Source organism: Stomoxys calcitrans, chromosome 3 (assembly GCF_963082655.1).
Source record: "Stomoxys calcitrans chromosome 3, idStoCalc2.1, whole genome shotgun sequence".
Taxonomy (NCBI): Eukaryota; Metazoa; Arthropoda; class Insecta; order Diptera; family Muscidae; genus Stomoxys; species Stomoxys calcitrans.
In genome coordinates, this window is record NC_081554.1 from 142,544,923 (window position 1) to 142,570,821 (window position 25,899).

The following is a 25,899-nucleotide window of genomic DNA, read 5'->3' on the forward strand; positions in this document are numbered from 1 at the left end:
ATTAGCGCCACAAATAGTTGGGTAAACTATGGCAAGCAAATTTTTGAAATGCTCACAGGTCTAAGAGAGGCATTTGCACTTGGCTAAGTTTTTTCAGCGTAATATTGGAGTACATGCAACAATTTGTAGCCTGACACAGCGCATTTTATTCGTTTTTTTTTAGAAAAAGAGTAAATAAATACTCGTAAATGCCTGAGCGCTCCAAAGGAGGTAATGTCATAAGTAGCTTGATGATGTGCCCAAAGATGTGCCCAAAAAATAAACATTAAAAAAAAAAACAAGTAAGAGCGTGCTAAGTTCGGCTGGGCCGAATCTTATATACCCTCCACCATGGATCGCATACTTTGAGTTCTATGCGCGGTATCTCTTTTTAGGCAAACAAAGAATATTCTATAAGAACTGTCATGCTACTGGAGCTATACTGTCAGATTCGGATCATAAATGAATGCTGAACATTGTAGAAGTCATTGTGTAATATTTCAGTTCATTCGGATAAGAATTGCGCCTTGGCAGCTATATGAAAACATGAACCGATTTGGCCCATTTACAACCCTAACCGACTTCCACTAATAAAAAGTATTTGCGCAAAATTTCAAGCGGCTAGCTTTACTCCTTCGAAAGTTAGGGTGCTTTCGACGGACAGACGGAGAGATTTGGCTAGATCGACTTTAAATGACATGACGATCAAGAATATACATACTTTATGGGGTCTCAGATGCATATTTCGAAGTTTTACGAACAGAATAACGAAATTAGTATACCCCCATCCTATGGTGGAGGGTGTAAAATAATTTAAATTACCAACGAGGTACTTTGAATTGATTTTCCAAGAAATATCCAGAAATGTAAATGCTATAAGTCGAATATGGCAGGAGAGGTCAAAATGTCCCTTTATCTCGCTTATCGCATAGGTTTAATCCCTAGTGATAATGTTGAAAATCATTCCGCGGTGGTTATTCCCCCACTAATAACAGTGACATTTGTAAAGCCTTCAGACATTTAAAACTCCTTCTCGGTTGTGTCGCTCTTCAGCACACCGTTCGTCCCGGCTACTAACATTAATCGGACAACATTCATTGACATACCAGTTTTTCGTTCTTCCTCAAAAAAAGTAAATTGGGAAATAATGCACGTCAAATAGCCATATTGTGCCAGTAATGTGGTCATTCTTCAACTGATCTTCACGAAAAGTCGCACATGCAATTCTGCAAAAACCGCTGCTATTTTAAGCAAATTTTATAAAAATCGAAAAGATAAGTAAATAGCTGCCCTATGCCTTATTACATTAGCAGAGTTGCATTGTTTTGTTGTTTTTATACCCACCACCGAAGTATGGGGGTGGGTATCATTACATTTGCAACACATTGAATATCATTTTTCGACCCTATAAAGTATATATATTCTTGATCAGCGTAAAAATCTAAGACGATCTAGCCATGTCCGTCCGTCTGTCTGTTGAAATCACGCTACAGTCTTTAAAAATAGAGATATTGAGCTGAAACTTTGCACAGATTATTTTTTTGGCCATAAGCAGATTTGGATATAGCTGCCATATAGACCGATCCTCCGATTTAGGGTCTTAGGCCCATAAAAGCCACATTTATTATCCGATTTATCTGAAATTTGAGGCAGTTAGTTGTGTTCGGCCCTTCGAAACATTTCTTCAATTTGGCCTAGATCGGTTTAGACTTGTACTTATTAGTATTTGGTCCATATCGGAACATATTTTGATATATTTTATGGGATAACCTGATATAGCTCCCATATAAACCGATCTTCCGATTTGACTTCTTGAGTTCTTACAAGCCGCAATTTTTGTACGATTTGGCTGAAAGTGAGCATGTAGTGTTTTGTTATGAATTCCAGCAACTATGCCAAGTACGGTCCAAGTCGGCCTATAGCCTGGTGTAACTCCCATATAAACCGGTCTCTCGATTATCTTTATTCGGTTCGTAGAAGCTTTGATTTTTGCTGGTTTGATAGAAGTTTGGTATGTAGAATAAAATAACGCCCTTCAACTAAATTTATTTTGCATAAATTCTTAGCAGAATCCATGGAGGTGGGTTCCCAAGATTCAGTCCGGCCAAACCTAACACGCCTTACTTATTTCATTAAATTAAGTTACAAAAGGCCATGCCAGTCATATGCACATTAGTAGAGCAATAACAAAAACTGCGAGCTAGAGTTTTTGTTATTGCTCTACTAATGTGCATATGACTGGCATGGCCTTTTGTAACTTAATTTAATGAAATAAGTAAGGCGTGTTAAGTCAGCCACATTTCGAAATGTATACCAATGGATGAATCAGGTAGCTTCCTAACACTAATATTCCACAAATTAAAATCATCTCTTCCATAATCATCATCATCATCATCATCTCTTCTATAAAAAGTTGCATACACATTTTTTTCAGCACAGTAGCATACAAATTTTGTGTACTCAAAACAGCAGATTTTTTTAGTTGAAATATCAGTAAGAAATGTTTGCTATTGCAACAGTCCTATGTTTGCTGAAACAGCAGTAATGTCTCCTTTCCCATTTTCAGTAGACAAAACCCTCTGTTTAGCAAAGCTAGTTTGAATAACAAATTTGGTTGAGTGTAAATTATATAGTTTATAGCAAAAAAATGTTCTCCGATTTCATGCGAACCCACGTCTCTGGCTGCCATATAGTCCGATATCTCGATTCAAGGTCTTGGGCCCAAAAAATGTGTATTTTTTTTGTCCGATTTTGCTTAAATTTAGGACAATGAGTTGTGTTAAGCCCCTCGAAATCCTTCTTGAAGACGGCCCAGATCGGTTCAGATTTGGATATAGTTGCTATTAAGACCGATCCTTCGAATTTAGGTCTTGGCCCTATAAAAGGCGTATTAATTATCCAATTTCATACAGTGACTTATGTTAGGCTTTTAGAAATCCGTGTCTTTTAAGGTCCAAATTGGACCATATTTGGATACAGCTAAATGGGGGCATAAATAAAGAATTTTTCACCGGATTACGACGAAATGCAGTTTGTAAAGGGTGATTTTTTTGAGGTTAGGATTTTCATGCATTAGTATTTGACAGATCACGTGGGATTTCAGACATGGTGTCAAAGAGAAAGATGCTCAGTATGCTTTGACATTTCATCATGAATAGACTTACTAACGAGCAACGCTTGCAAATCATTGAATTTTATTACCAAAATCAGTGTTCGGTTCGAAATGTGTTCATTCACCGTTCAGCGATGAGGCTCATTTCTGGTTGAATGGCTACGTAAATAAGCAAAATTGCCGCATTTGGAGTGAAGAGCAACCAGAAGCCGTTCAAGAACTGCCCATGCATCCCGAAAAATGCACTGTTTGGTGTGGTTTGTACGCTGGTGGAATCATTGGACCGTATTTTTTCAAAGATGCTGTTGGACGCAACGTTACGGTGAATGAACACATTTCGAACCGAACACTGATTTTGGTAATAAAATTCAATGATTTGCAAGCGTTGCTCGTTAGTAAGTCTATTCATGATGAAATGTCAAAGCATACTGAGCATCTTTCTCTTTGACACCATGTCTGAAATCCCACGTGATCTGTCAAATACTAATGCATGAAAATCCTAACCTCAAAAAAATCACCCTTTATATATACCCGAGGTGGTGGGTATACAAAGTTCGGCTCGACCGAACTTAATGCCTTATTTCTTGTTTGTTTTATTTATAGCATAACGAATACAGCAGAACATAATACAAAACCAAAATGGATTGTTCAAAAATTAAGGATTTTAATATAATTGTGTATCATAACATAGTAATTAATTCAGATATACTCTGAAAGAGTTTGAATTATAAACTGAGATCTGCTTATAATTCGTAAAAAATTGAGTTTGAATTGTGTAACAACATTTAATTGAACATAGCATCTAGACCACATCGGGCAAGGGTTTTGAAGTACCGAAAACAATTTACAGTTTCAAATTTCGTTGATATCGGGTAATAGGTACACGCTTTCGACTTTTAATCAAAAGACCGGACTACATATAAAAAAAGTCCGATCGAGACAATATTCAGAAAGTGTATAGAGGGACCTAACACAAATTTCAGTTCCAAATTTCAGCAAAATCAGATAACAAATGGGCCCAAGATCCATAGGAAGAACACTCTGAATGGCAGCTATATCCCAATGTGCTCCGATCTGGACCATATTCGGTTCAGATATCAGGAGGCTTAATACATTTCAATGTTCCAAAATTCGGAGGAATCGAGTAATAAAAGCGACTTTTATCAACTTCAGACCCTAAATTTTGAGATTGGACTATATGGCCGTTATATCCAAATACGGTCTTATATGGACGAAATTTTGCACAAATGAGTATGTGTATAATATGACTCTGTGTTCCAAATTGCATTCAAATCGGATATGAACAGGGTGGTACATGAACGTGAACTTAAAGACGTGAACTTAATTAAATTCAGCCAGGGTTTCAATATGAAGCTTTAAATGTCTTTATCGAAAAACGTATTGACTCGTGTTTCAGGTATAGAAATGAAATATAACATAGATAATGCTTCCCAATTTGCTGTTTTGTCTGATAGTGATATGACATATGCCACAGACAAGACTCAGACGGAAAATAGTTCAGATTTAACCGAAATTAAAATATATTTGAAATATGCAAAACATGGTTCCACAAAATTTTGTTTTGCTGATCAAGAATATATATACTTTATAGGGTCGGAAATGGATATTTCGTTGTGTTGCAAATAGAATGACAAAATGAATATACTCTCATCCTTCGGTGGTGGGTATAAAAATAAAAAGACAACATTTCTAAAAAAATGTATTCCAAAAATTTTTGTAAAAAGATGATTGTCATTGATCGCTGCATTTAATAGACATGTACATATAAAATCTCCGAAATTCGACAATGTTGCTTGCAAAATGTTGAAATCATTTTGAAAAAAGAACTTAGTACTGCTTATTTGAAAATGCGTTGTCATTTCACAAACGTTTTTTTATAGTGCGTTTTGACAACTGTTCGGGCGAATACTAGGTTTTAATCTGAATATTTTTGAAATCAACTTTTTTTCTTCGATTTCCTTTTAATAGGTACAGTAAATAGATTAAGACAACTTCCCATATGTTGCATATTCTGATATGATTTAGATTCTCTTGAGAACAAATTAGCTCTACATGCTAAAAAACCTTATTGGGGTAATGAACCATAATGAAGAGAATCCGTTCGAAAACTTTTACCCATCGCCTTGTTGCTGGCTTGGATTTTTTAAAAATTTTCTTGGTTTTTTGCAGTTTGCATTTACAAAAGTTTACAGTTTTATAATCTCTCCTGGCGACTCTAACTTATATTCCCTGCTGACTCAAGACTTGCAACAAAAACACAAATGAGTTGCAACCATTGCATTAGAATGAACTTTCTACATTTTATGGAGTTTTCTGTCCGGTTTGGTTGAGCAACATTTTCGCACATAAGTTATGTAAGCAAATTTGTAAAGTTGGAATGGAAAATGGATATATACATACAAATGGAGAACGATGCTACACCCAGAGAAATTAGTCTGCTAAAATCAGAAAATAATGCTGTTGTAAAATTAACGATAAAAAATAGAAAACATTTTACCTTATATGCTTGTAAAATTAAAAGATTAAATGGAACATAAAAGTGTTTGAATTATTAATGACATATTTGAGCTTTTTTATCGTTTCATCATTTGAAAGCAGCAGCAGTTTTAGCAAAAAATACTGCTGTCCAATTTCATCAGAATTTCTGCTGTCGCAGTAAACATTTTTGCTGTTTTTACTAACAAATTTCTCTGAATGTAAGCTCCTTTGAGATGAGGACGAGAACTACTTCAAGGGATGCAATGAAGTTGTATGTATACATGCACATACTTCTCAATTTAACAAAAAAATTTGCTAATTTTCTGGACATTTGAACAGAGTCAAAACTATAAAATAAAAATCTTTACAGCACAAAGTTTGTGAACATAGTTCTGGGATTTCCCTTTACTTCTCTTTTTTGGGAAGGAATGGTGCTGATAATAATATAAAAACATTAAATTCAAACATGACCAACTTTTGTTGTTGGACTTTGGAAAGTGCAAGAGCGGATAGAAGAATAATTGTCCGTAAAACAGCAATGTCATCACGAACGATGCCGTGCGCCCCAAAGACGTAAGAAATGGATGTACTCAGAGTACAGGGTAAATATCATTTAAAAGCCGGAAGTGCAAATCTGTTGAAATGAACTTTCACATTCACAATTGCATACAAAAACTATTGAGCGACAGACACACTGGCTCTTGGGAATTCCTCAAAAACCGATATGCAAAACTTTAAAGCCAACACTTTTGTTGCTTGGGAGTCGGTATTTTGCTTAATTCCTTGCAAAAGTCTAGGAATAACAAAACTTTCAAAAATTTATGGTAATTCTGTATCACTTAAGCTTTTAATTGCACTTAAAGAATTTAAGTTTGGAGAAGCTCTTTTGGCTCAGAAAAAATAAGACTGCGAAATATTTTATTTGGCTTATAATATAGTCTCTTTTCCGCAAACATTTCATTAGGCGACACATTGTCGACATCAGCTATATTAATAAATGTGTATTTGGAAACCTTTTTCGAAGCCAACTAATGCATTTTTATACCCTCCACCATAGGATGAGGGGTATACTAATTTCGTCATTCTGTTTGTAACTACTCGAAATATTCGTCTGAGACCCCTATAACCATGTCCGTCCGTCTGTCGAAAGCACGGTAACTTCCGAAGGAGTAAAGCTAGCCACTTGAAATTTTGCACAAATACTTCTTATTAGTGTAGGTCGGTTGGTATTGTAAATGGGCCATATCGGTCCATGTTTTGATATAGCTGCCATATAAACCGATCTTAGGTCTTGACTTCTTGAGCCTCTAGAGTGCGCAATTCTTATCCGATTGCGAATGAAATTTTGCACTACGTGTTTTGTTATCATATCCAACAACTGTGCCAAGTACGATATAAATCGGTCCATAACCTGATGTTGCTGCCATATAAACCGATCTTGGGTCTTGACTTCTTGAGCCTCTAGAGGGCGCAATTCTTATCCGATTTGAATGCATTTTTGCACGTAGTATTTTGTTATTATATCCAACAACTGTGCCAAGAATGGTTCAAATCGGTCCATAACCTTATATAGCTGCCATATAAACCGATTTGGGATCTTGACTTCTTGAGCCTCTAGAGGTCGCAATTATTATCTGATTTGCCTGTAATTTTGTACGACGGATTCTCTTATGACCATCAACATACGTGTTTATTATGGTCTGAATGGGTCTATAGCCCGCTAAAGCTCCCATATAAATCAATCTCTCTATTTTGCTTCTTGAGCCCCCAAAGGGCGCAATTCTTATTCGAATTGGCTGACATTTTACACAGGTCTCCAACATATAATTTAATTGTGGTCCAAACCGGACCAAATCTTTGTATAGCTCTAATAGCAGTGCAAATCTTTTCTTATATTCTTTTTTTGCCTAAGAAGAGATGCCGTGAAAAGAACTCGACAAATGCGATCCATGGTGGAGGGTATATAAGATTCGGCCCGGCCGAACTTAGCACGCTTTTACTTGTTCTCTCTAAGTTGCACAGAAAAAAGAAACAAGTAAAAGCTTGCTAAGTTCGGACGGGCCGCACCTTGGAAACCCACCACCATGGATTCTGCTGAAAATTTACACAAATCAACTGAGTTAATGGGGCCCTGGAAGCCTTATCTGAAGATCGTTTTTTATGGAAGCTATATCAGGTTATAGACAAGTGTGGACAATACTTACCGTGGGTGTTGGAAATCATAACAAACAGCTATGTGCAAAATTTTTGCCAAAAGGGGTTAAAATTGCGGCTTCTAGAGGCTCAAGATTTCAAATCGGGAGATCGGTTTACATGGGAGCTTTATCAGGTTATAGACCGACTTAGAAGTCTAATCTGATAAGAATTACGGCTTCCAGGGTTTTAAGCAGTAAAATCGTGGGATCGATTTATATGGGAGGTATTCCAGAATATTGACGGATTTGGAAGTAATAAAAAAATTTCATTCACATTCGACAAAACTGAGGTCTCTACACTGAAAAAAATATTTGTCCTTATTTTAGAGATTCGACCCAGTGATTAGCAAACTAAATTTAAAGATAATCAATCTTCCAATTTTTTATGAAAATACTACCCTTGGTGAAAAATATTTTCCTTCATATTAAGAATTTTTTATTTTAATGGTAGGTTAATAAATCCTTAAACGCAAAAAAAAAATGCAAAATATTCTTACAAATATCTCTTATAGGCAAAGGGGTATCTCTTTAAGGCAATAGGTATAGGTATCTCTTTTAGGCAAACAAAGGCTAAAAGAAAAGAATTGTTATATTATTGGAAAAATATCAAGTTATCGGACCATAATTGAACTGAATATTGGAGACCAAATCTAGTGGCTCAAGAATTCAATACCCCAGATCGGAACTATTCTTAACACAGTTGTTTGAAGTCATAACAAAACACGTTGTTCAAAATTTCAGCCAAGTCGGATAGGAATTGCGCACTCTAGACGCTCAAGAAATCAATACCCCAGATTGGTTTATATGACAGCTATATCCAGTTATGAACCGATTTTAATCATACTCAGCACAGTTGTTGAAAGTCATAGTAAAACACATCATACAAAATTTCAGCCAAATCGGATAATAATTGCGTCCTCTAGTGGTTCAAGAAGTCAAGATACCTATAAGACTATAATTCACAGGATCATTTCTGTAGTCAGTCTTCAATTACTTTCATTGCAAAATGAAAAATCACTAAGTTAAGATCCCCGATCGGTTTATATGGTAGCTATATCAACACGTGGACCGATATGGCCTATTTACAATCCCAACCGATCTACACTAATGAAAAGTATTTGTGCAAAATTTCAAGCGGCTAGCTTCGAAAGTTAGCGTTCTTTTGATAGACAGACGGAAGGACTCTGGCTAGTTCGACTTAAAATGTCATGACGATCAAGAATATATATACAATACTTTATGGGTTCGTAGACGAATATTTCGAGGAGTTGCAAACAGAGTGACAAAATTAGTATAGCCCTATCCTATGGTGAAGCGTATAAAAATAAGTATCAATCAGCGATCAAAAATTGAAACGGATGGTCATGTCCGTTGGTAAATAGGAAATTAAATTTAAGGATAGCATCTTTATTTTAAAGTTTTGGTTGTTTGGCTCAAAATCCTACGAATAAAGAAAAGTTTTAAATTTTGGACCAAAATTTTTCTCAGTGTAGGGGCTCAATTTGTCAAATCTTGGGTTTGGTTTTATGGCGTCTATACCTAATTCTGAATCGATGAAACTACAACCTTCTTGCAAAATATCTAGCATATATCTTTATTCGTGCGAACGTTACAGGGATTTCGGGAGACGGAGGGACGAATATTCTTAGATCAAATTAGAATGTGAAAACGATCAAGACAAAGTATGTGTGAAGTTGCAGATCAATATTTCAAGGTGTTACAAACGGAATGACGAAATCTGTATACCCATTTTCATATGGTGCTGGATATAAAAATTCATTAAGGTCGCTCGGGCCGAATCTTGAATACCAACCACCTCTGAAGGATTTGTATGAACTACATTTCTTTAAAACATGGTGAAAAAGCACCATTTGTGAATCCAAAGCAGATAAATCGAAATATGATCCTATCTAGACCAAACTTAGGACGGTCTTCGATGGGTCAAATACTTCAAAAAATACACTGTTGCAATTTTAGCTACTTTGAGCAATAAATGGAAGGATTTGCAAGCGCCCTACGCTAAGTTCGGCCGGGCCGAATCTTATATACCATCCACCATGGATCGCATTTGTCGAGTTCTTTTCCCGGTGTCTCGTTTTAGGCAAACAAATTAAAGGAAAGGTTATAAAAAAATAAATGCTATCCTATAGGAGCTCTATCTCTAGCTCTTGGTCAGATTCGGACCATAATGGAATGAATGTTGGAGACCATATTAGAAATCATTGTGTAAAATTTGAGCCAAATCAAAAAAAAAAAAAAAAAAAAATCGTTTTATATGGGGAATTGCATTAGGCAAAAAACCGATTCAGATCGTATTTGATACGTATGTTGAAGGTCATGTTGTACAAATTTCACCCAAATTAGATAATAATTGCGCCCTTTGGAGGCTCAAGAAGTTAAGATCCAAGATCGGTTTATATGGCAGCTATATCAGGTTATGAACCGATTTCGAAATCGGATTGGATTTGCGCCCTCTAAAGGCTTAAGAAATCAAGACCCCAGATTATGCACCGATTTTATTTACTTGGCACAGTTGTTGAAAATCATAAGAAGACACCTCGTACAAAATTTCAGCTAAATCGGATAAGAATTGCGTTCTCTAGTCGCTCAAAAAGTCAAGATGGGATTATATGGCAGCTATATCAGGTTATGGACCTATTTAAACTATACTTGGCACAGTTATTGGAAGTTGTGACGAAACACGTCATGCAAAATTTCAGCCAAATCGGATAGGAATTGCGCCCTCTAGAGGCCCAAGTAGGCAAGGTGCCAGATCGATTTCTATAACAGCTATATCAGCTGAGCTGAACCACACTTAGCATAGTTGTTGGAAGTGATACAAAAACACCACGTGCAAAAATTCAGTCAAAACTAACTAAAATTGCGCCCTCTAAAGGCTCAAGAGGTCAAGAGCCAAGATTGGTTTATATGGCAGCTATTAGTTGCCCAAAAAGTAATTGCGGTTTTTTAAAAAGAAAGTAAATGCATTTTTAATAAAATTTAGAATGAACTTTAATCAAATATACTTTTTTACCCTTTTTTTCTAAAGCAAGCTAAAAGTAACAGCTGATAACTGACCGAATAAAGAATGCAATTACAGAGTCACAAGCTGTGAAAAAATTTGTCAACGCCGACTATATGAAAAATCCGCAATTACTTTTTGGCAACCCAATTTATGAAAACATGGACAGAGATGGCTCACTTACAACCCCAACCGACCTTCGTCATATGGCAGCTATATCAGGTTATGAACCGATTTGAACCATACTTGGCAAAGTTGTTGAAAGTCGAAGCGGAACACTTCGTGCAAAATTTCATTTCAATTGGATAAGAATTGCACCCTCTAGAGGCTCAAGAAATCAAGACCCAAGATCGGTTTATATGGCAGCTATATCAAATGGACCCATATGGCCCATTTATAATCTCAGCCGACCTTAGTGTAGGTAAGAGGTATTTGTGTAAAATTTCAAGGGACTAGCTTTACTCCTTCGAAAGTTAGCGTGCTTTCGACATACAGACGAACGGACGGACAATCAGACAGACGTACATGACTAGATCGACATAAAATATCACGACCATCAAGAATATACATACATTATGAATTCTCAGGCGAATATTTCGGGTAGTTACAAACAGAATGACGAAATTAGTATATATGGTAGAGGGTATTATAATTTCATATTTCAATACAATATTGTGACATTTATGCACATATATACATACACATTTTATTTCTACCATGATCTCAATTTTTAGATGCGTTTCGCATTCCATTTCATTTATATTTTCACTTTCTCGAATTTCCTGCTTTGCACTCTTCCAATCCAATTTATTTATTTCAAGATTATGGAATTTTATGAAGCCGTATAAGATCGTTCCCTTTCTCGATGTTTTTTGCCAAGTTTATTTCCATCTTGGCACTCCAATTGTTTATTGTCTCCTTATGAATTACACCAAGAATACACGAAATGAAAATATGGTTGTGTGAGAGAGAAGGCCATTTCCACTTCTATTCACGTAACGTGTGTGTGAAGAAGAACACAATACTATTTTCCTTTTTGTAGAAACAGACACATACTGTTTATGCCATTAAATAATATTTTTAATTCTTCAAATTAAAAATTTGTTAAACATTTGTGTTTTGTACCAATCACATGTCAAGATTCAATGGAAAATAGAATTTCAAAGTAAAAAATGATCAAATCCATCAATCACTTTGTTAAAAATGTTTTTTTAAATCAATGCCGTGTTTAATTCTATGTAAATTTCAATTAAATCATGTAATAAATAAATCATTTATATGAGAGAGACCTTCAAGAGATCGGCCTATTCGGGGGCTTATTCAAATATGATCTGATCTGAACCGTACTCAGATAAGGTGTTTAGGATACTAGCACAGCTCACTATTTAGTTTTCTGCGAAATCGATCAATAAATAAACTTAACTTAACCTTAACTCGCTGTGAAAAATTTCAGCGAAAAATATGCTCCCAAGACCTCAAATCGGGAGATCGTTGTATACCACAATCTTGACAGATTTTGAGAGAATTAACACAACTGAATGGTAACATTTCATCGAAATCTTGTAAAAAAATGCTCCTTTAAGGGCCCAATATACGAATATCGAAAGGCCTAACACAAATGGAATAGCTGTACGAATGTCGAATGTCCGTTGTACCAAGTTTCAACGAAATCAGGAAATAAATGCACAGATTGTGGACAATACGTCTTTTTATACCCTCCACCATAAGATGGGGGGTATACTAATTTCGTCATTCTGTTTGTAACTACTCGAAATATTCGTCTGAGACCCCATAAAGTATATATATTCTTGATCGTCGTGACATTTTATGTCGATCTAGCCATGTCCGTCCGTCTGTCCGTCCGTCCGTCCGTCCGTCCGTCCGTCCGTCCGTCCGTCCGTCTGTCTGTCGAAAGCACGCTAACTTCCGAAGGAGTAAAGCTATCCGCTTGAAATTTTGCACAAATACTTCTTATTAGTGTAGGTCGGTTGGTATTGTAAATGGGCCATATCGGTCCATGTTTTGATATAGCTGCCATATAAACTGATCTTGGGTCTTGACTTCTTGAGCCTCTAGAGTGCGCAATTCTTATCCGATTGGAATGAAATTTTGCACATAGTGTTTTGTTATGATATCCAACAACTGCGCCAAGTATAGTTCAAATCGGTCCATAACCTGATATAGCTGCCATATAAACCGATCTTGGGTCTTGACTTCTTGAGCCTCTAGAGTGCGCAATTCTTATCCGAACAGAATGAAATTTTGCACGACGTGTTTTGTTATTATATCCAACAACTGTGCCTAGTATTGTTCAAATCGGCCCATAACCTGATATAGCTGCCATATAAACCGATCTTGGGTCTTGACATCTTGAGCCTCTAGAGGGCGCAATTCTTATCCGAATGGAATGGAATTTCGCACGACGTGTTTTGTTATGATACCCAACAACTGTGCCAAGTATGGTTTAAATCGGTCCATAACCTGATATAGCTGCCATATAAACCGATCTTGGGTCTTGACTTCTTGAGCCTCTAGAGGGCACAATTCTTATCCGATTTGAATGAATTTTTGCACGAAGTATTTCGTTATGATATCCAACAACTGTGCTAAGTATGGTTGAAATCGGTCCATAACCTGATATAGCTGTCATATAAACAGATCTGGGGATTTGACTTCTTGAACTTTTAGAGGGCGCAATTCCTATCCGATTTGGCTGAAATTTTGCATGACGTATTTTATTTTTACTTTCAACAACTGTGTCAAATAAAGTACAAGTCGGTTCATAACCTGATATAGCTGCCATATAAACCGATCTGGGATCTTGACTTCTTGACCCTTAGAGGTCGCAATTATTATCCGATATGCCTGAAATTTTGTACGACGGATCCTCTCTTGACCATCAACAAACGTGTTTATTATGGTCTGAATCGGTCTATAGCCCGATACAGATCCCATATTAATCGTTCTCTCAATTTTACTTCGTGAGCCCCAATGTTCGCAATTCTTATACGAATTGGCTGAAATTTTACACAGGTCTCCAACATATAATTTAATTGTGGTCCAAACCGGACCATATCTTGATATCGTTTTAATAGTAGAGCAACTCTTTTCTTATATCCTTTTTTGCCTAAGAAGAGATGGCGGGAAAAGAACTCGACAAATGCGATCCATGGTGGAGGGTATATAAGATTCGGCCCGGCCGAACTTAGCACGCTTTTACTTGTTGGGTTTAAGACCGTAAATCGGGACATCGGTATATAAACATAACACAACATAAGATCATGAACAGAATGTCAAGGCCATAGGTAGTCTGGACGCCTTTTGCCAGGTGCCTAAAGTTGATCACTTCGGCATTTCGAAAAATTTTTCGGGCTTGCAACATTACTAAAAGAATACACAGAAACGAATTTTGAGTTATTCCCGCCTATTATACCCACCACCGAAGGATGGGGGTATATTCATTTTGTCATTCCGTTTGCAACACATCGAAATATCCATTTGCGACCCTATAAAGTATATATATTCTTGATCAGCGTAAAAATCTAAGACGATCTATACATGTCCGTCCGTCTGTCCGTCTGTCTGTTGAAATCACGCTACAGTCTTTAAAAATAGAGATATTGAGCTGAAATTTTGCACAGATTTTGTTTTTGTCCATAAGCAGGTTAAGTTCGAAGATGGGCTATATCGGACTATATCTTGATATAGCCCTCATATAGACCGATCCGCCGATTTGGGTCTTAGGCCCATAAACGCCACATTTATTATCCGATTTTGTTGAAATTTAGGGGAGTAGGTTGTGTTAGGCCCTTCGACATCCTTCGTCAATTTGGCTCTGATCGGTCCAGATTTGGATATAGCTGCCATATAGACCGATCCTCCGATTTAGGGTTTAAGGCCCATAAAAGCCACATTTATTATCCGATTTTGCTGAAATTTGGTACAGTGAGTTGTCTTAGGCCCTTCGACTTTCTTCATTAAATTGACCCAGATCGGATCAGATTAGGATATAGCTGCCATATAGACCGATCCATCGATTTAGGGTCTTACGCCCATAAAAGCCACATATATTATCCGATTTTGCTGAAATTTGAGACAGTGAGTTGTGTTAGGCCCTTTGACATATTTCTTCAATTTGGTCCAGATCAGTTCAAATTTGGATATAGCTGCCATATAGACCGATTTCTTGATTTATGGTTTTGGGCCCAAAAAATGCTCATTTATTGTCCAATGTCGCCGAAATTTGGAACAGTGAGTTAAGTTAAGCCCCTTGACATACTTCTGCAATATCGCACAGATCGGTCCAGATTTGGATATAGCTGCCATATAGACCGATATCTAGGTTTTAGGTTTTAGGGCCATAAAAGACGCATTTATTGTCCGATGTCGCTGAAATTTGACACAGTGAGTTTGGTTAGGCTCTTCGACGACCTTCTTCAATTTTGCCCTGATCGGTCCAGATTTGCATATAGCTGCCATATAGACCTATCTCTCGATTTAAAGTTAAGGGCCCATAAAAGAGGAATTTATTGTCCGATTTCGCCGAAATTTGGTGCAGTGCTTTGTGTTAGGCTTTTCGACATGTTTATGCAACTTGGCCCAAATCGGTCCAGATTTGGATATAGCTGCCATGTAGACCTATATCTCGATTTAAAGTCTTGGCCCCATAAAAGGCGCATTTATAATCCGATTTCACTGAAATTTGACATAGCAACTTATGTTAGGCTTTTCGACATCCGTGTCGCATATAGTTCAAATCGGTATGAGGTATATGAGTATACGGTATGAAATTTTCACCGAATTTTGATGAAAGGTTTTTTACTTATATACTCGAGGTGGTGGGTATCCAAAGCTATACCAGGTTATGAACCGATTTAAACCTTATTTGACACAGTTGTTGAAAGAAAAAATAGAAAACGTCATGCAAAATTTCAGCCAAATCAGGTAGGAATTGCGCCCTCTAGAGGCTCAAGAAGTCAAGTCCCCAGATCTGTTTATATATGACAGCTATATCAGGTTATGAACGGATTTGAACCATACTTGGCGCAGTTGTTGGATATCATAACAAAATACTTCGTGCAAAAATTTATTCAAATCGGATAAGAATTGCGCCCTCTAGAGACTCAAGAAGTCAAGACCCAAGATCGGTTTATATAACAGCTATATCAGGTTATGAACCGATTTGAATCATACTTGGCGCACTTGTTGGATATCATAACAAAACACGTCGTGCAAAATTTCATTTCAACCGGATAAGAATTGAGCACTCTAGAGGCTCAAGAAGTCAAGACACAAGATCGGTTTATATGGCAGCTATATCAGGTTATGGACCGATTTGAACCATACTTTGTACAGTGGTAGTGTATCATAACAAAACATGTCGAGCAAAATTTCATTCCAATCGGATAAGAATTGCGCACTCTAGAGGCTCAAGAAGTCAAGATCCAAGATCGGTTTATATGGCAGCTATATCAAAACATGGACCGATATGACCCATTTACAATATCAACCTACCTACACTAAAAGAAGTATTTTTGCAAATATTCAAGCGGCTAGCTTTACTCCTTCGGAAGTTAGCGTGCTTTCGACAGACAGACGGACGGACGGACAGACGGACGGACCGACAGACGGACGGACGGACAGACCGACGACATAAAATGTCACGACGATCAAAAATATATATACTTTATGGGGTCTCAGACGAATATTTCGAGTAGTTACAAACAGAATGACGAAATTAGTATACCCCCCATCCTATGGTGGAAGGTATAATAACAACCTTTTACACATTTACATTGTGATTTTGATAAATAACAAGTAAGAGCGTGCTAAGTTCGGCCGGGCCGAATCTTATATACCCTCCACCATTGATCGCATTTGTCAAGTTCTATGCGCGGTATCTCTTTTTAGACAAATAATAATAATTGAATAAGAACTGTTATCCTATTAGAGCTATATCAGGTTATAGTCCGATTTGGACCATAATTGAATGCTGATTGACATTGTAGAAGTCATTGTGTAATATTTCAGTTCATTCGGATAAAAATTGCGCCTTGTACGGGCTCAAGAAGCAAAATCGGGAGATAGGTTTATATGGGAGCTGTATCAAGCTATTGATCGATTCAGACCATACTAGACACGTATATTGAAGGTCATGAGAGAAGGCCTTGTACAAAATTTCAGCCAAATCGGATGAGAATTGCGCCCTCTAGAGGTTCAAAAAGTCAAGACCCAAGATCGGTTAATATGACAGCTATACCAGATTATGAACCGTTTGAACCATACTTGGCAAAATTGTTGGATATCATAACAAAATACGTCGTGCAAAATTTCATTCCAATCGGATAAGATTTGCGCCTTCTAGAGGTTCAAGAGGTCAAGACCCAAGATCGGTTTATATGGCAGCTATATCAGGTTATGGACCGATTTATACCATACTTTGCACAATTGTTGGATATCATACCAAAACACGTCGTGCAAAATTTCATTCCAATCGGATAAGAATTGCGCACTCTAGAGGCTCAAGAAGTCAAGACCCAAGATCGGTTTATATGGCAGCTATATCAGGTTATGGACCGATTTGAACCATACTTGGCACAATTATTGGATATCATAACAAAATACGTCGTGCAAAATTTAATTCCAATCGGATAAGAATTGCGCACTCTAGAGGCTCAAGAAGTCAAGACCCAAGATCGGTTTATCTGGCAGCTATATCAGGTTATGGACCGATTTGAACCATACTTGGCACAATTGTTGGATATCATAACAAAATACGTCGTGTAAAATTTCATTCAAATCGGATAAGAATTGCGCAATCTAGAGGCTCAAGAAGTTAAGACCCAAGATCAGTTTATATGGCAGCTATATCAAAACATGGACCGATATGGCCCATTTACAATACCAACCGACCTACACTAATAAGAAGTATTTGTGCAAAATTTCAAGCGGCTAGCTCTACTCCTTCGGAAGTTAGCGTGCTTTCGACAGACAGACGGACGGACGGACGGACGGACGGACGGACGGACGGACGGACAGACGGACGGACATGGCTAGATCGACATAAAATTTCGCGACGATCAAGAATATATATACTTTATGGGGTCTCAGACGAATATTTCGAGTAGTTACAAACAGAATGACGAAATTAGTATACCCCCCATCCTATGGTGGAGGGTATAAAAAGCGCGGCATTTGCCAACCGTATTATTTACAGTTTGAACATATTTGCTTTGATATTTGAATTTGATACGGATTGTTCAATAATTCATCTGAAAACATCTGCAGAAGTCCATCAAAATTAGTTCGGAATTAGATATAGCTCCCACTTTGTACTTATAGGGTAGGTGAAGGGTATTATAAATTCGGATCCGCCGTACTTTTACCTCTTTTTACTAGTTTTTATTTGTTGAAATTTTGGCCGAGGTTGGCCTCGTATTTTGTAATTTACGACTGTAATTGTGATACGATTTTCAATATAATGCATGATTTCCATGAGCCACAAAATTTACAACGACTTTGCCCCAACAAGTGTCCACATCTGGTAACTCAGCTAAAAGTTATACAGCTTGGAATTCAAAAATGTGAAAAAGTGTATTTTTTAAATTTTTTGGTCAAAAAAATTACTTCCATTGATTAGACTTTTTAGAAAAAACTTGCTTCAAACCCTAATTATACCCAGCAGCAAAGGATGGGGGTATGTTCATTTTGTCATTCCGTTTGCAACACATCGAAATATCCATTTCCGAACCTATAAAGTGTATATATATTCTTGATCAGCGTAAAAATCTAAGACGATCTAGACATGTCCGTCCGTCTGTCCGACTGTCTGTTGAAATCAAGCTGCAGTCTTTAAAAATAGAGATATTGAGCTGAAATTTTGCACAGGTTCTTTTTTTGTCCATAAGCAGGTTAAGCTCGAAGATGGGCAATATCGGACTATATCTTCATATAGCCCCCATATAGACCGAACCACCGATTTAGGGACTTAGGCCCATAAAAGCCACATTCATTATCCGATTTTGATGAAATTTGGGACAGTGAGTTGTGTTAGGCCCCTCGACATCCTTCGTCAATTTGGCTCTGATTGGTTCAGATTTGGATATAGCTCCCATATAGACCGATCCTCCGATTTAGGGTCTTAGGCCCATAAAAGCCACATTTATTATCCGATTTTGCTAAAATTTGGGACAGTGAGTTGTGTTAGGCTCTTCGACATCCTACGTCAATTTGGCTCAGCTCGGTCTAGATTTAGATATAGCTGCCATATAGACCGATCCTCCGATTTAGGGTCTTAGGCCCATAAAAGCCACATTTATTATCCGATTTTGGTGAAATTTGGGACATTGAGTTGTGTTAGGCTTTTCAACATCCTTCATCAATTTGGTGCAGATCGGTCCAGTTTTGGATATAGCTGTCATATAGACCGATCTCTCGATTTCAGGTTTTGGGCCCATAAAATGCTCATTTATTGTCCGATGTCGCCGAAATTTAGGACAGTGAGTTAGGTTAAGCCCCTCGACATTATCCTGCAATATGCCACAGATCGGTCAAGATTTGGATATAGCTGCCATATAGACCGATCTCTCTATTTAAGGTTTCGGGCCAATAAAAGGTACGTTTATTGGCCGATATCGCCGAAATTCAGGACAATGAGTTAGGTTAAGCCCTTCGACTTCCTTCTGCAATTTGCCCCAGATCAGTTCAGAATTGAATATAGCTGCCATATAGACCGATCTCTCGATATAAGGTTTTGGGTCCAGAAAAGGCGCATTTATTGTCCAATGTCGCCGAAATTTGGGACAGTGAGTTGAGTTAGGCCCTGAAAAATTTTTCTGGAACTTGGGTCAAATCGGTTAAGATTTGGATATAGCTGCCATATAGACCGATATCTCGATTTAAAGTTTTGGCCCCATAAAAGGTGCATTTATAATCCGATTTCACTGAAATTTGACACAGTGACTTATTTTAGGCTTTTCGAAATTCACTGAAATTTGACATAGTGACTTATGTTAAGCTTTTCGAAATCCGTGTCGTATGTAGCTCAGATCGGTTTATTTTTAGATAAAGCTACTTAAAAGACCAATATTTAGTTATACACAATTGAACAATGACTTGTACTTAAACGGAACATATTTTGATATAACTGCTATGGGACAAAAGGTATAACATTTTTACCGGATTTTGATGAAAGATGGTTTACGTATATTCCCGAGGTGGTGGGTATCCAAAGTTCGGCCCGGCCGAACTTAACGCCTTTTTACTTGCTTTTATTTTGTTTTTGAGCAGGAAATATTGTAAAAACTCTTTTAGCGAATTTCGAATGAGATTTGTCAACGTACACGCATGCTATATGTATTTACTTCAAAATATGCAATTTTTATACCCACCACCGACGGATGGGGGTATATTCATTTTATCATTCCGTTTGCAACACATCGAAATATCCATTTCCGACCCTATAAAGTATATATATTCTTGATCAGCGTAAAAATCTAAGACGATATAGACATGTCCATCCGTCTGTTCGTCTGTCTGTTGAAATCAGGCTACAGTCTTCAAAAATAGAGATATTGAGCTGAAATTTTGCACAGATTCTTTTTTTGTCCATAAGCAGGTTAAGTTCGAAGATGGGCTATATCGTACTATATTTTGATATAGCCCCCATATAGACCGATCCGCCGATTTAGGGTCTTAGGCCAATAAAAGCCACATTTATTATTTAATTTTGCCGAAATTTAGGACAGTGAGCTGTGTTAGGATCTTCGACGTCCTCCGTCAATTTGGCTCAGATCGGTTCAGATTTAGATATAGCTGCCATATAGACCGATCCTTCGATTTAGTGTCTTACGCCCATAAAAGCCACATTTATTATCCGATTTTGCTAAAATTTGAGGCAGTGAGTTGTGTTAGGCCACTCGACATCTTTCTTTAATTTGGCTCAGATCGGTTTAGATTTTGATATACCTCCCATATAGACCGATCCTCCGATTTAGAGTCATAGGCACATAAAAGCTACATTTATGTGCCGATTTTGCTGAAATTTGGGACAGTGAGTTGTATTAGGCCTTTCAACATCCTCCGTCAATGTGGCTCACATCGGTCTAGATTTGGATATAGCTGCCATATAGACCGATCCTCCGATTTAGGGTATTAGGCCCATAAAAGCCAAATTTATTATCCGATTTTGCTGAAATTTGGGACAGTATGTTGTTTTAGGCCTCTCGACATCCTTCGTCAATATGGCTCAGATCGCTTCAGATTTGGATATAGCTGCCATATAGACCGATCCTTCGAGTTAGGGTCATAGGCCCATAAAAGCTACATTTATAATCCGATTTTGCCGAAATTTGGGACAGTACGTTGTCTTAGGCCTCTCGACATCCTCCGTCAATTTGGCTCAGATCGGTTCAGATTTGGATATAGCTGCCATATATACCGATCATTTATTGTCCGGTGTTGCCGAAATTTGGGACAAAGAGTTAAGTTAAGCCCCTCCACATATTTCTGCAATTTGGTCTAGATCAATCAAGATTTGCATATAGCTGCCATATAGACCGATCTCTCGATTTAAAGTCTTGGCCCCATAAAAGGCGCTTTTTTAATCCGATTGCACTGAAATTTGACACACTGACTTATGTTATGCTTTTCGACATCCGTCGTATATAGTTCAGATCGGTTTATTTTTAGATATAGCTACTAAAAAGACCAATATTTTGTTTTATACAATTGAACAATGACTTTTACTTATTAGTATTTGGTCCAAATCGGAGCATATATTGATATAGCTTTATATATATAGGTATGAGTTTTGCACCGGATTTTAACGAAAGATGGTTTACATATATATCCGAGGTGGTGGGTATCCAAAGTTCGGCCCGGCCGAACTTAACGCCTTTTAACTTGTTATTAAAAAGTTGGAAAAACCACTCGAGTTAAAAATGTTTATAGCACAGATCCCCTAATTGGGTACATGTTTTTTATACCCACCACCGAAAGATGGGGGCATATTCATTTTGTTATTACATTGGCAAAACCTCGAAATATTCATTTCCGATCAGCGTAAAAATCTAAGGCGATCTAGCCATGTCCGTCCGGGTGTCCGTCTGTCTGTTGAAATCACGCTATAGTCTTTAAAAATAAAGATATTGAGCTGAAATTTTGCACAGATCCTTTTCTTGTCCATAAGCAGGTTAAGTTCGAAGATGGGCTATATCGGACTATATCTTGATATAGCCCCCATATATATCGAACCGTCGATTTAGAGTCTTACGCCCATAAAAGCCACATTTATTATCCGATTTTGCTTCCCAACCTTCGACAGCCCTCTTCAATTTGGCTCCGATCGATCCAGATTTGGATATAGCTGCCATATAGACCGATCTCTCGATTTAAGGTTTTGGGCACATAAAAAGCGCATTTATTGTACGATGTCGCCGAAATTTGGGACAGTGGGTTAAGTTAAGCCCCTCGATATACTTCTGCAATTTGGCCCAGATCGGTTCAGATTTCAATATAGCTGCCATATCGACCGATCTCTCGATTTAAGGTCTTGGACCCATAAAAGACGCATTTATTGTCCGATGTCGCCAAAATTTGGGACAGTGAGTTGCGTTGGGCTCTTCGACATTCTTCTTAAATTTAGCTATGATCGGTCCAGATTTGGATATAGCTGCCATATAGACCGATCTATCGATTTATGGTTTTAGGACCATTAAATGCCCATATATTATCCGATGTTGCCAAAATTTGGGACAGTGAGTTGTGTTAGGCTCTTTGACATTTTTCTGCAAATTGGCTTAAAACGGTCCAGATTTGGATATAGCTGCCATATAGACCGATATCTCAATTAAAAGTCTTAGCCACATAAAAGGCGCATTTATAATCCGATTTCGATGAAATTTGAAACAGTGACTTATGTTGGGCTTTTCGACATCCATGTCGTATTTTGTTCAGATCAGTTTATTTTTAGATATAGCTACTAAAAAGATCAATATTTTGTTATACACAACTGAACAATGACTTGTACTTTTTAGTATTTGGTCCAAATCGGATCATATTTCGGCCGAACTTAACGCCTTTTTACTTGTTTTTTTATTCCATACGTCCCCTTAATCCGTGCAAAACAGTTTTTGCTCCTTTCAATATTTGTGGCTTTCACAGCAATTTTACTAAAAAATTCCGATTTTGAAACCATCTTTGCCCGAAGTAGGTATTTTGGGGATTTTTGTAAAAAAAAGTAGGGCTGAATTTATTTTTATTTTCTGCAAAACTCGTAAAGAATTACTAACATATTTTTATTCTTTTTTTTAGAATTCAAATTTTAATGCCGTTCTCAACGGCATATTTTTTATTAATTTTGTTTTAGGGTCTAATTTTTTTTTTAATTTGTTTAAATGTATTTATCAAACCTCCATATAGTAAGTATTTGCATCAACCAATATACACGTATAAGGGCAATGCATTGAAATATGATTATAGTAAAATTTTTAGATGATTTTGCTAGTCTGCCCTTATGTCTGTCCGTTCGTTAGTTGCAATAGCCTTCAAAAGTAGGGATATAGAGCTAAGGTTTAGCACAGACTTACTTTTTATCCATATATGTTATTAAACCGAATCAATCTGAGAATTTGTGGATATAGCGTTCATATAGACACACTCCCGATTTGGCGTCTTAGCCCATGAAAGCCTACTTTTTTGCCCAATTACGCTGAAATTTGGAACACTGAGTAACCCCAAAAACCATGATCGATACCAGACCATATTTTGTTATAGCTACCATATATAAGTTTGTACCCTGTTCCCTAATTGAATATTAGTGGCCACATTCGCATTTTGCGATATAAAATCATCTCCCTATTTAATGTCTTAAGCCCAAAAAGGCTCATTTATCATTCTTTTTTGCCAAAAATCTGTTGTTACCCTCTCAACATACGCGCATAATAAAGGTCCATATCGGAAAATTTTTTGATACAGTTATTAAAGACCAATCTCCCGATTTAGTATCTTAAGCCCATAAAGACCACATTTGCACACAAAATAAACTGAAATTTTGACGTATTTGCGGCGCCCGCTATCTATTCAAACACCAAAAGCTCCAGATGCACCCACCATAATCAAGAATGCTCAAAATTAATTTTATTTGATTAAATTCATCAAATTTGCCTTAAACAAATACTTATCTCTTTTTCTAAGGATGTTGTTTAGTACATGTAACGATTTCTCACAAAGCCAAACAGTTGCACTTCAAACGACTTTCACAAAATCCACTTCGATTTATAGATTTTGTATTTCACTTTCGCGTCAAACTTTTCACTACGCGCTTCCCTGGCATTATTCAATATGTAGATTTAGATTTTGGTTGTAAAGCTGTTGCACTTCTTCCTTACACTTGCCAAAAATATTAGTACACCTTAAAGGATTTCAATCTTGTGGAAAATATATGGATTTTCCAAAACGAATATGCAGACAATATATGGCTTATAATAAATCTCTGTGCCAAGTGCTCAAAGTAGAAGGGATGTGAATATCGCTAAATAACATGCAAAATGGTATAACCGTACTTTGTGAAATATATATCCTTTCCTATGTTACTATAATAAACAAGTAAAAGGGTGCTAAGTTCGGTCGGGCCGAATCTTATATACCCTCCACCATGGATCGAATGTTTAAAGCCAAGGACAATGGATAAGATTTGCTTTGCTGTTGGAGCTATATCAGGCTATAGACCGATTCGGATCATATTGAGTTTGGATTATGGAAACCATAGTCATTGTGCAAATTTTCAGCCTGATCGGATAAGAATTGCGCCTTCTAGAGGCTGAAGAATTACAACCGGGAGATTGGTTTATATGGGAGCTATATCAAAACATGGATGTTATGGCCCATTTACTAGTAAGAAGAATTTGTGCAAAATTTAAAGTGCTGAGCATAACTCCATCGAAAGTTAGCGTTCTTTCGACAAACAGACGCACGGATATGGCTAGATCGTCTAAAAATGTCATGACAATCAAATATATAAAGGGTGATTTTTTACTTATTATCTTTTTAGCAACACTGGTTTAAACAGCTCACGCACGTTTCGTGATTTGTTTCATTGTCAAACATCTTTAGATTGATCTATAATTTATCCATGAATCGTCTTACAAACGAACAATGCTTTCATATTATTTAATTTTATAATCAAAATGCGTGCTCTGCGTATGAGTGTGTTCAGCGATGAAGCTCATTTTTGGCTTAATGGCTACGTAAATAAGCTGAATTGTCGATTTTGGAGTAAATATCAGCTAGAAGCATTGCAGGAGCTACCAATGCATCCAGCAAAAGTCACAGTTTGGTGCGTTTTATGGGCTGGTGGCATCATTGGACCGAACTTCTTTAAAGATGATGCGAATCGTAACGCAACTGTGAATAGTGAGCGCTATCGTGAGATGATATCCATATTTTTTTTTTTTTTTTTTTTTTTTTGCCTAAAATTCAAGAGCTTGACTTGCATGACATGTGGTTTCAACAAGACTTTCCACATGAACCACAGAACTCGTAACAATGAACTTATTGCGAGGCGAGTTCTGTGAACCTTTTATTTCACGTTCGGGACCGGTCAATTGGCCGCCTAGATCATGCAATTTAACGCCTTTAAAATATTTTTCGTTGGGATATGCTAAAGCTCATGTCTGTACAGACAATCCTGTTTCAATTGAGGCATTGGAAGACAACATTGAAGCATTTATTCGTAAGATACCGGCCGAAATGTTGGAAATTGAACCAAGCGGATGGACCATTTGAGACGCAGTCACGGTCAACATTTGCATGAACCAATCTTCAAACATTAAACCATATGGACCGTACCATCGATTCAAATAAAAATTTAATGAATTTTTCAGAGCTTTATGCGTTTATTATTGAAAAAATTTTCTATAGCTTTTAAGAAATCATAAAGGGTGATACCTTATAGGGTTTTATACGTTATGGGGTCTTTTTTTTACACACGAAATGACGAAATTAGTATACCCCCCTCCTATGGTGGTAGGTATAACAACTATGCATGGATTGAACATGGATGGAACATAGGATAACATTTAAAATAAGCGTGT

At 37.1% G+C, this 25,899-nt stretch overlaps 1 non-coding gene and 1 pseudogene across 1 annotated transcript; one reads left to right on the forward strand and one right to left on the reverse strand.

The window, feature by feature from the left end:
- LOC106093007 (uncharacterized) overlaps window positions 1–25,899 on the reverse strand; it is a 300,110-nt pseudogene that overhangs the window by 122,566 nt on the left and 151,645 nt on the right.
- LOC131996456 (small nucleolar RNA U3) lies at window positions 8,734–8,853 on the forward strand. The gene has a single exon (XR_009397877.1). It is a non-coding gene; the product is annotated as a small nucleolar RNA U3 (small nucleolar RNA).